This window comes from Rhinolophus sinicus, linkage group LG04 (assembly GCF_036562045.2).
Source record: "Rhinolophus sinicus isolate RSC01 linkage group LG04, ASM3656204v1, whole genome shotgun sequence".
Lineage (NCBI taxonomy): Eukaryota > Metazoa > Chordata > Mammalia > Chiroptera > Rhinolophidae > Rhinolophus > Rhinolophus sinicus.
In genome coordinates, this window is record NC_133754.1 from 119,430,346 (window position 1) to 119,442,907 (window position 12,562).

At 39.5% G+C, this 12,562-nt stretch overlaps 1 long non-coding RNA gene across 3 annotated transcripts in view; it reads right to left on the minus strand.

Moving 5' to 3' along the window:
• The window catches only part of LOC109449727 (uncharacterized), an 84,668-nt gene that overhangs the window by 14,911 nt on the left and 57,195 nt on the right, over nt 1-12,562 (minus strand). For 2 of the 3 annotated variants that reach the window (XR_012495680.1, XR_012495679.1), the window contains exon 6: nt 6,106-6,288. This is a non-coding gene — a long non-coding RNA (uncharacterized LOC109449727). Of the gene's footprint in view, nt 1-394; nt 6,289-12,562 lie in introns of those variants that run through there. The other variant, XR_012495678.1, reaches the window with a different exon arrangement.

Here is a 12,562-nt window from a genome sequence, read left to right on the forward strand (position 1 = left end):
AATAATCCCTCTGACATCTTAAAAGGTTAGCAACATTGCTGCAACAAGTTCACGAACTTGTTAGACCTCGTATGCTGTTTTTGTGAAATATATGAAAAAAATAGCCTCACAGTGATATACAGTTTGAAATTGAAATGGTACTTTAATAGTCTTTTCAAATTATTGTTGATATTATTCTTTACTATTGCACAAAAATTTGACAAGTGATTGTTTCTTTGTTTTTCAAACAATAGTTTCTTTTTTAAAAATTAAAGTTTATTGGGGTGACAATTGTTAGTAAAGTTACATAGATTTCAGGTATACAATTCTATATTACATCATCTATAAATCCCATTGTGTGTTCACCACCCAGAGTCAGTTCTCCTTCCATCACCATATATTTGATCCCCTTTACCCTCATCTACCACCCCTCCCCCCTTACCCTCTGGTAACCACCAAACTATTATCTGTGTCTTGAGTTTTTGTTTCTGATGTGTTTGTCTTGTTCTTTTGTTGGTTTTGGTTCATATACCACATATCAGTGAAATCATATGGTTCTCTGCTTTTTCTGTCTGACTTATTTCACTTAGCATTATATTCTCAAGATCCATCCATGTTGTCACAAATGGTCTTATTTCATCTTTTCTTACCGCCAAATAGTATTCCATTGTGTATATATACCACAACTTCTTTCTCCATTCATCTATCGAAGGACATTTTGGTTGTTTCCATGTCTTGGCCACTGTAAATAAAGCTGCAATGAACACTGGAGCACACCTGTCTTTATGGATAAATGTTTTCAGATTTTTGGGGTAGATACCTAGGAGTGGGATTGCTGGGGCATACGGTAATTCTATTTTTAATTTCTTAAGGAACCTCCACACTGCCTTCCACAATGGCTGCACCAGTCTGCATTCCCACCAACAGTGTATGAGGGTTCCCTTGCCTTTGGGGTCAAATTCATAAAATGTTCTTTGAACCCAAGATCCATAAGTTTGGTACCTATGTTTTCTTCTATGCAGTTTATTGTGTCAGGTCTTACGCTTAAATTAAGTCTTTGATTCATTTTGAATTAATTTTGGTACATGGTGACAGACAGCAGTCCAGTTTCATTCTTTTGCACATGGTTTTCCAATTCTCTCAGCACCATTTATTGAAGAGGCTGTCTTTTCTCCATTGTATGTTTTTGCTTCCTTGTCAAAAATTATCTGTCCATATTTATGTGGTTTTATTTCTGGGTTCTCAATTCTGTTCCATTCGTCTACGTGTCGGTTTTTCTGCCAATATCATGCTGATTCAATTATTGTTGCCCTGTAGTACAAGGTAAAGTCAGGGAGTGTGATACCTCCAGCATTGTTCATTTTTCTCAAGATTGCTTTGTCTATTCGGGGTCTTTTGTGATTCCAAACAAATCTGACGATTTTTTTGTTCTATTTCTTTAAAAAATGCCATTGGGATATTGATGGGGATTCCATTAAATCTGTATACTGCTTTGGGTAATGTGGCCATTTTAACTATGTTGATTCTCCCAATCCATGAGCATGGAATGGTTTTCCATTTCTTTGTGTCTTCTTCAATTTCTTTTAAAAATGTCTTGTAGTTTTCAGCACATAGGTCTTTCACATCCTTGGTTAAGTTTATTCCTAGGTATTTTATTCTTTTTGAAGCAATTTCAAAAGGAATTGGGTTTTTTTGTTTATTTATTTTTCTGAGATTTCATTGTTAGTATATAGGAATGCAATGGACTTTTGTACATTGATTTTGTAGCCGGCCACATTAAAGTATTCGTTGCTTGTTTCTAATAGCTTTTTAGTGGAGTCTTTAGGGTTTTCTATATACAGCATCATGTCATCTGCAAAGAGTGACAATTTAACTTCTTCATTCCCAATTTGGGTGCCTTTTATTTCTTTGTCTTGCCTGATTGCTCTGGCGAGGACTTCCAACACTATGTTGAAAAGCAGAGGTGACAGGGGACAGCCCTGTCGTGTTCCTGAACGTAGAGCAAAGGGCTTCAGTTTTTCACTGTTAATTATGAGATTAGCTGAAGTTTTGTCATATATAACCTTTATCATATTAATGTATTTTCCTTCTATATGTATTTTATTAAGTGTTTTAATCATAAATGGATGTTGTATCTTGTCAAATGCTTTTTCTGCATCAATTGGTATAATCATATGATCGTTGTCCTTTATTTTGTTTATGTGATGTATCACATTGATGGATTTGCGTATGTTGAACCATCCTTGTGCCTCTGGGATGAACCCCACTTGGTCGTGATGAATAATCTTTTTAATGCATTGTTGCATTCAATTTGCTAGAATTTTTTTTAGGATGTTTGCATCTGTATTCTTCAAAGATATTGGTCTGTAGTTCTCTTTTTTGTTTTGTCCCTGCCAGGTTTTGGTATCAGGGCAATGTTGGCCTCATAAAATGAGTTAGGGAGTACTGTCTTTTCTTCAATTTTTTGGAAGAGTTTGAGCAGGACAGGTATTAGATCATCTTTGAAGGTTTGGTAGAATTCACTAGTGAAGCCATCTGGTCCCGGACTTTTGCTTTTGGGAAGGTTTTGCACAACTGATTCAATTTCGTTACTGGTGATCGGTCTGTTTAGATTTTCCAGTTCTTCATGGTTCAGCCTTGGAAGGCTATGTGTTTCTAAGAACTTGTCCATTTCTTCTAGGTTATTGAATTTGGTGGCATATAGTCCTTTATAGTATTCTTGGATGATCCTTTGTATTTCTGTGGCATCTGTGATAACTTCCCCTTTTTCATTTCTGATTTTGTCTCTCTTTTTATCTTAGTGAGCCTAGCCAAGGGTTTGTGAATTTTGTTAATCTATTCAAAGAACCAGCTCTTTGTCACATTAATTTTTTCTATTGTCTTTTGTTCTCTATTTCATTTAGTTCTGCTCTGATTTTTATTATTTCCTTTCTTCTGCTGACCTTGGGTTTCATTTGTGCTTCTTTTTCTAATTCTTTAAGGTGTAATGTGAGGTTATTTGTTTGGGCTTTTTCTTGTTTCTTGAGATAGGCCTGTAATGATATAAATTTCCCTCTTAAAACTGCTTTCGCTGCATCCTAAAAATTTTGGTAGGCTGTATTTTCATTGTCATTTGTTTCTATGTATGTTTTGATCTCTGCTCTAATGTCTTCTTTGACCCAGTCGTTCTTTAAAAATATGTTGTTTAATCTCCATGTATTTGTGGTTTTTCTTGTTTTCTTTTTGCAGTTGATATCTAATTTCAAAGCCTTGTGATCAGAGAATATGCTTGGTATTATTTCAGTCTTCTTAAATTTGCTGAGGTTAGTTTTATGTCCCAATATATGGTCTATCCTTGAGAATCTTCCATGTACACTAGAAAAAAATGTATACACTGATGTTTTAGGATGAAGTGCTCTATATTTGTCAATTATGTCCATTTCATCTAATGTGTCATTTAGGGCTGCTATTTCATTATTTATTTTCTGTTTGGATGATCTAGCCATAGCTGTCAATGATGTATTTGAGTTCCCCAGTATAATTGTGTTTTGGTCAATTTCTTCCTTTAGTTCTGTTAGTAGTTGCTTGGTATATTTCAGTGTTCCCTGATTGGTGGCATAAATATTGATGACTGTTACGTCTTCTTGTTGTATAGTCCTCTTTACCATTATGAAATGTCCATCTTTATCTCTTGTTATCTTTTTCACCCTGAAGTCTGTTTCATCTGACATCATTATGGCTACACCTGATTTTCTCTGGATGTGATTTGCTTGGAGTGTCAATTTCCACCTTTTCACTTTGAGTCTATGCTTGTCCTTGTAGCTGAGATGTGTCTCTTGGAGACAGCATTTGGTTGTGTTTAGTTTTTTAACCCAATCTGCTACTCTGTGCCTTTTTATTGGTGAGTTCAGTCCATTTACATTTAAGGTGATTATTGATATGTGAGGATTTCCTATCATTCTATGTTTAGTTTTCTGGTAAGATTGTGTTTCCATGGTTTCTTTGCCTTTTTGTTGTTGTCTATTATTTCTGTGTGGTGGTATTCTATGATGTTTTCCTCTGTTTCTTCTTTTATTAGAATATATATTTCAGTTCTGGATTTTTTTTGAGTGATTACCATTAAGTTTATGTAAAGAAAGTTTGATATTTAGAGTATTCCATTTTCTTCAGCATGCTTACTTTCTCCATTCCCATATTCAGGTTCAGGCCTTTACTCTCCCCCTCTTTATGTTTCGGTTGCCATAAATTGTCCCTGTTGATGGTGGTCGAATAGCTTCCTTTAGTATTTCTTGTAGCGCAGGTCATGTATTAGAAAATTCCCTCAGCTTCTGTATGTCTGGAAACATTTTTATTCTTTCTTCATATCTAAAAGATATCTTTGCTGGGTATATTATTCTTGGCTCAAAATTCCTCTCTTTCAATCATTTGAATATTTGGTTCCACTCCCTCCTGGCTTGTAGAGTTTCTGCTGAAAAATCTGATGATAATCTAATGGGCTTTCCTTTGTAGGTTACCATCTTCTTTTCCCTGGCTGCCTTGAGGATTCTTCCTTTGTCGTTGATTTTTGACAGCTTCAATACAATGTGCCTTGGAGAAGGCCTGTTGTGGTTGAGGTAATTAGGTGTTCTATTTGCTTCTTGGAGTCAAGGATCCAGTTCTTTCCACAAGTTTGGAAAGTTCTCATCGACTATTTGTTTGAATATATTCTCTGTTCCCTTCTCTCTTTCTTCTCTTTCTGGTATGCCCATTATTCTTATATTGCTCTTTCTGATGGAGTCAGAAAGTTCTTGTTGAGTTCTTTCATTTCTTTTAAGTCTCAAGTCTCTTTCTTCTTCTATCCCTGTCATTTGCAGGTTTCTATCTTCGATGTCACTGATTCTTTCCTCCATCTGGTCAACTCTACTTCCTAAGCTGGTTATTTCATTCTTAATTTCTTCTACTGAGTTCTTAATCTCCAGAAATTCTATTTGGTTCTTTTTCAAAATTCCAATCTCTTTAGTAAAATGCTCATGTTGTTCTTTGATTGTGTTTCTGAGTTCATTAAACTGCCTTTCTGTATTTTCTTGTATCTCGTTGAGTTTTTTCAGAACTGCAATCTTGAATTCTCTGTCATTTAAGTCACATGTTTCCATATGTTTAAGTTCATTTTCTGGAGACTGTTCACTTTCTTTCTGAGCTGTCTTGTTGCCTTGGTTATTCATGGCAATTAATCATTTATTATTTCTCTTCCTAGACATCCACAAGAGTGGGTTCTGCAATAGGTTGATAGGAAGAGGTCTTTCTTTTGTTTTCCAGTACATGTTAGTAGAATGTTTTATTTTCTCTCTGACTGCAACCCTTTTTTCTGTCTCATACTGTAGTATTATGTTTTCTCTGCACTATTCCAGCTTCTCACACAATGGAGGGATTCCCTGGAAGGCGGGCTTCTCCTCTGTTAACAGTTTGCCTGGGTCATAGGGCGCCATGTCCCTGTGGGGATGTGGAGAGCTTTTGAAGTTCCAAAGCTCTTCCTGCATCAGACTCAGAGGCGGTGTGTTTCAGCAGTTCTGTTTACTCCTGCAGGGATCTGCCCAGATAGGTGGGGACAGGGGCGGGGTGAGTTGTGAGAGGTGGCCTGGAGCAATGGCAGCGACCACCACCACAGCTGGTTCTGCTTCCACAGCTCCCTCCCCTTTGCTGGAACTAGTTGGAGTGTGAATCTGTGTCTGTGGACCATAGGTCTCAGAACTGCAAATATTCTGTTCTTTTGATCCTGACACTTCTACTGTTCCGCTTCTAGCACTGGGCAGGTTGGGTCGGTGTGAGCTCTGGGAGGGTAAGGAGGGGGCAGCTAGTCTCAGTGCCTAAGGCTTCCGTTCTCTGCTCGGCAGTGAGAGTTTAAACCACCGTTTTCAGCCTTCTTCCCTCAGTCTTTGCTTCGAGGTATCTGCTGTGAGTGTTGGGTTCAGCCGTGTTATATGCTTTCTCTTCAGCCCTGTGGGCCATAAACAGAGCCCTAGCAGTCCGAGTTCTTCCCTCTCCTGCAGCTGCGGTAGTTCCGGGATGCAGCGAGCTCGGAGCACTGACCTAGGTCTGCGTCCTACTCCCGCGCGGCTCCGTCTCCGCACTTCTCCCTTCCCTCCTCCCCTGCTTCCGCGATATGCCTACCTTTAGGTAAATTCAGTAGTGAGACTCTTTGTCTTGCCTGTCTGCTGTGCAGGGAGTCCTTTGTGGAGTTATAGTTGTTTGATTAGTTGTAAATTCCAGGGGAGATTTCCAGAGGCTCACCTCACTCCACCATTTTGATGACGTCTCAAATAACTTTCTTAAAGGTTAGTTGCATTGTTCAATCTGAAAACATCAGTAAACAACTTATTTCAGATAAGTTGAGATATCACTAACATACAGTAAGTCACACATATTTGAAATGTACAATTGAATGAGTTTTAACATGTGGATACATTTGTGTATTTTGTGTATACATATCTAACGTCAAGATAATAAACATTTTTATTACCTTAAAAAAAAAATTAAGTACCTTCACCTTAGAAGTATATTTTGCACACATTATCCATAAACTCACAGAGACCTGGGGGCATCTGTGTAGCTGATGTAGAACATGGTGCTTGCTCCAAACGAGTCTAGTCAGTCCAAGATCCAATCATGTCTCCACCACTCACTTACTTTTTATGCCTTTCCAAAAGTAACATAACCTCTCTCTGAGTTTCCTCATCTTTAAAGGGGAGATAATAACAGTAGTACTTACCCCCCTCCAGTGTTAGTTTTTAAGAGATTCATTAGATAAAGCACCAGGAGCTTTTGTTATTGTTGTCATACTTATGGTTTTATTATATTAAAATATATTAATACATTTTGTTATATGTATAGTTATTATATGTGTAATTCATTATATGTATTATATTACCAAAGTCAGTTGTCATCTTATGCAACTTTTAAGTTAGCATACAGGGCAGAAGAGGGGATTGTTCCACTGGGGCTGCTTGCCACTTGGAGTAATTAATGGAACCTTGAGTTCTGGTCTTGGCATCTCATTTTAAAAGACAAGTGTCAACTGGAACATGAGCAAGGGAGGCTGGCCAGGGTGTTGACAGGATGTGCCATCGGGGCACAAGAAGACATGTGGAAGAACTAAGCACATCTAGTCTGGGAAGGAGGAGAACTAAGGATATTTAGCTTAGAAAATGGAAGATTTAACCAAATTCAAATAGAATACTTAAAATTCAAATACTGGTAGTGGAAGAAATGGAATTGTTCTGAATAACTCCAGGGGTCAAAATCTGAGCCAATAGGAAGGAAATTTCAGCTGTATATAAAGAAGAATGAAGAGTTAGATGCTGATATTTCTTTATCACTAAAGAGGTCAGCATATTCATTTATTCAGCAAAATTTATTGAGCATCTATTGCATGCCAGAGATCAGGCAAGGTACTGGGAATAAAAAGGGGAGTAAGACACAGAACTTATTCCTTTATCAGTTTGGTGGAAGAAACAGATAAAATAAGCAACAGCAGGGGGCGGCGGATGGGTCAATTGGTTAGAGCATGAGCTCTGAACAGCAGGGTTGCCAGTTTGATTCCCACATGGGCCAGTGAGCTGCACCCTCCACAGCTACATTAAAGACAATGAGCTGCTGCTGAGCTGCTGGAGGTGTGGCTGGATGGCTCAGTTGGTTAGAACGCGGGCTCTCAACAACAAAGTTGCCGATTCAATTCTCACAAGGGATGATGCGCTGTGCCCCCGCAACTAAGGTTGAAAATGGTGACTAGACTTGGAGCTGAGCTGCACCCTCCACACGCAGATTGAAGGATAATGACTTGGAGCTGATGGACCCTGGAGAAACACACTGTTCCCCAATATTCCCCAATAAAAATTAAAAAAAAAAAAAAATAGGCAATGGTAATGTAAAGGAAGGCAATGGTATTGCCTGGAGAACTACATGGCTTGAGGAAAATGGCCTAATAGGAATGGCACTAGAGTTGAGACAATGGATGAAGAGGAACTAGCCAGGTGGCCAGGCATGCTAGGCAGATGGCACAGACACAAACGTGAGAAACAGCATGGTGTGACTAAGGAGCACTGGGCATGAAGGACAAGACAAAAAGAAGAGGGAGAGAAGAACTCAGATGTGATTCTATAAACCGAATGGAGCTATTAGAGGATTTTAAGCAGGAAAGTGACCAGATCAGAACTGTGCTTTACGTATAGACATTTCATCACTAAAATGTTTGCAGTGGGACCTGGTGGCACAGAACACACACTCATGATACTCCTGTTGCTGGAAAACAGGTTCTTGATGTTTGTCACAGGAAAGAATTCAAAGATGCACTGAATAAGCCATGCAAGCAGTGGATTTATTGAAGAAAGGTGGTATACTCTCAAGATGGCAGGAGCAGGCAGGCTTGGAGATGAGCAGCTGCCCCAAAGAACAAAGAGGCTTAGGAATTTATTACTCCTAAAATGAAGGCATGAAATATTCAAGATTTGGGGTGGCATCGCAGGAGTTCCCAGGGCCGGTCCTTGCTGACCACTCCTTCTTGTCAGGAGGAGGGATTTTTGTCCTTATTTGGTCCTTGTCAGAATGGTCATGACAACACAGGAGGTGGAGATTTTCCCTAACTGCAATGCTAATAGTATTGTAATCCATTATAATCAGCTATAGTTCACCTAAAGTGGCAAGATGGTATCCTGGATCCGCTCTCGGCCACCGAAACCTAGTTCTGGCTGGTCTGGTAGCTGCACTTTTCCATAAGGATGATTTCATCCCCTCCTCCTTCCTTTGTCTCCTTTCACCTTCTCCTTTTCTTCCTCCCCGCTCTCCCCACAGCCCTATTCTTTCTGCCTGTGGTAACAGTTCTATATCTCCCCAGGAGAGGTAATTAACTGAGTAAGCATTTTTCAATGGGATATTGAGTCTCATGTAACATAAGAATGTTTCAAATAGGATACTCGTGTTGGGTATTGGGGCAACACTGGAAATCAAAGACAAACAATGAGACTGAGTTAAGAATCTAAGAGCTGTGGGTATCTGGATTAGGTCTGCAAAGTTGTGAAGGGATTAGGAGATGGAATGGATCCTCTCAAGGGCTTTCCAAAGTTCAAACTCTATGCAATTTGGCCTTGTAACCATCACAAAATTCTATGATTATAAGGGGCATTGAGACCATGTCATCCAACTCTTCCATTGTAGAAACTACACTCCAGGAAGAAAAAGTGGCTTTCTCACTTCCACATAGAAGGAGCTGATGAAAGACTTAAGAACAGGACACAAACCCCTGAAAAGCACCACCTTTCAACCTGGATCCAGCGAGTCACCTTTCGTTCTACCACATCACTCATTTTCATTCAATCTTTTTTGTAGCACATACACTTTATTAATTAAGCCTACAAACATGGGGCTCTAGGACATAATCTCTTTATCAAAAGGAAATCAACACAGAATTTAAATGTTGCCATGGGTCACAAATACGTAATGGAACAAAAAGGGTCTCCTATTTAAACCCTTCAGGGTGGCAGAAAGAGCACAGGCTAACTGAAAGCTGAGTTTCACACTTGCCAACAGAATGACACTGAGAAAGTCATTTAACCTTCAGAGCTCAGTTTTCTCATCTGTAAATTGAAAAAATAATACTTATCTTAAGGAGTTTCATATATAAAGTACTTCCATAGAACTTGGAGCTCAACAAATGTTAGGTAGGTCCTTTCTCTTTCTGGTCCCTTCCCATCAAGAATTGTAAGAAGAGGTTATCTGCCATCTTCCCCAGGCTACCAGAAACAGTACAGTTAAGTGGCTAGAATTTTGCCAGTGGTGTCACACCAAGTGATGACTCCCAGCCCTGTGTGACCTTGGACACATTCTTTAATCTCTCTGAAGCTATCAATCAATCTATGATAATCTGAAGATAGGGTTCCTATCTCATAGGGTTGTTGTAAGGATTAAATATGCTAAATACATGAAAGGTGTTTAGAGCAGTGCCTGACATACAGCAAACAATCGAGCAATTGCGGTGACTGTATTGATTTTACATGTGAAGGTTACATTGTAACGTTCTTGTCTCTTTATCCTCATAGTTAATTATCTGCTCTTTCATGCACAACTTCAACTTTTCAAGAAAATAGTTGCATGCATTTCTCTTCAGACATGAAAGAAACTGCAAGTCTCCCTCTCAAAAGTAGTTGAGGTAAATGGGATGAATGGATCCAACTGACTGCCCGAAATGGAATAGTGGAAACTTAATGTCATCAATTAGGGTATTGGACACCCACCCATTGACGTGTTCCCTTTCTTTGGTTAGAGGGCAATAGCTCCTCATCCCTCACTCTACAGAGGGACATCGAAGCACTTTCTATGGACTGAGTAGTTTGATACATGAAAGTAGTCATGTGAGGGTTAGAATTGACCTTTGTTTGTATCACACTCAATCAACACCAAGCACAATATAGATACTCAAAATATCCACTGAGCAAACCGACCAGGGAACCTCCCTCCATGACTGCCTTGGTGCTGCATGATTTACTCTAGAGCAGGGGGTGTCCAAACTTTTTTCAACGTTTTTCACCAAGGGCCATATGCGGTAAAATACACAAACAGCCGGGCCACTCACTTGAGGTGAAGTATGTATTGCCTCACCTGGTTTATTTAAGTAAACTAAATATAGTTTTGGAATTTGCTGCGGGCCAATTAACAATGGATCATGGGCCGCAGTTGGCCCGCGGGCCGCAGTTTGGACACCCCTGCTCTAGAGGCACCTCATATCACAATTGAGAGCACAGGACTACGGCAGATGGCAAAATGTAGTTAACAAGAGATTAGGCTCCTAGGTGAAACTGTTTGAATCCAATTACCTTTGTGGCTTTGGCTATGTCACTTACACTCAATTTCCTTGTCTATAAAATGAGGAGCATAATTGATGTACCTAACTAGTAGGGTCCTCATGAGATTAAGTGAGACAATGCTTGTAAAGTGTTTAGCACTAATCAAGTGTCCCATGATGATGATGATGACGACTTCGATATAAAAATGCCTAAGTCCTATGCAACGATGTACCTGCTTTAAAACCTACCAATAAGAAGTCATTAAAAGGGAGAGCAGTGTGGCACTAGGTAGAACATGCATCTTAATCCGTAGGTAGATGTTTCTCAGGAAAGAGGTTCTGAGCCTGACCTTAGAGAAAGGGTAGGTTTAGATCTACAAAGGCCACTTCCTATGGGCCGAGCCTCGAGGATATGATCCCTGAATATGCAAAAGACACAGGAGTGAGTAAATTAGCAGCCAAAATTTTAAATAAGTGCCCAAGGGGGTACAAAGGCGGACATTTCACAGTCTAGTGTGGAACTGGCAGGAGATTTCAAAAAGGACGAGCACCCTGGTGATAATAACTAGTTCCTATGGTAGGTAAATACATACCTAGCTAATGTCTCAGACAAATTACCAACATTTCTGAGCCTCACTTGTCTCATCTTTGCTATGGGGACATTTTCACCTACTTTGTAGAATTCTGAGGAGAATTAAACGAGTTATTAAAGGTAAAACAGTCACCTCAGAGTCTGGCTCAAACTCAGCTATCATGATTATCTAGTGATATTCCAAGAAAAGCAAACACTAAAAGGAATTATGTTAATTCACCTGGACAAACACCTAACTGCAGGAGAATCAGGAAAAGATTACCTTCCTTCTGTCCTAACTCTTCACTGGTTTCTGTAGGTATTGTAATACCTATAATAAATGCCAAGTATCATCATCATGGGTTAGACAGAGCTACTATTATCTCGTTGAATCCTCACACAATGCTGGGACAAAGATAATTTTATTTCTCCCAGTTTACAAATTTAAAAAAAATGAAAAAGAAAGAAGAAGAAGAAGTTTAGGTTTAGGAAGATTAGGAACTTGTCCAAGCTCACAAACAGTAAGTGACAGAACCCGGATTTGAGCCAGGGCTGTTTGGCTCCAAAGACTGTGTGGTTCGTGGATTTCCACAGCCTGCCAGCAGACCACATATTTCTCCTGACCCGGACCTGCTATGACAGCAGGATTCAAAAGAGAAAACAGTCCCGCAGGGAAAAGTGGACATGCAAACAAACCTTTGCAATTAAGGGCGCTGCAGATCTGGCCCCCGCTGCAGAGAAAAGAGCTTGTTGGAGCTATGGTTCTACAATGGCAGAGACAGAATGACTCGGGGGGGGGGGGGGAGGGAAGAAAGAAAAGAAAAAAAACAGAATCCTTAAGAAACAAGTCTGGTTGTGCCAAGTGACAATAATGGCATAACCCAGACTGGCACTATCAGTTACAGTCTTGCGCGTAAGAAGAACTTGCCCTCACAGGTACTACTTAGAAACTATTTGCTCCTTTTCTGGGCCAAAATAATTGAAACTAAAATTCGAGAAAGTTGCAGAAAATGTGAAGAAGATTCAGTGAAGAGGGGAAGAAATTATTAAAATATTTCTCAACATTCTCCATATGTGCTCCTCACATCTCACGTAACAATCTAAACTTCTCATCTCTAATTTCTCAAAGGGAAGGGAGGGAGAGGGAAGGAATGAGAAAGAGATGAAATAAGATGGAGGAAAGCAGAAAGGACACAGAGGAAGAAAGGAAAGAGAGTCAGGGA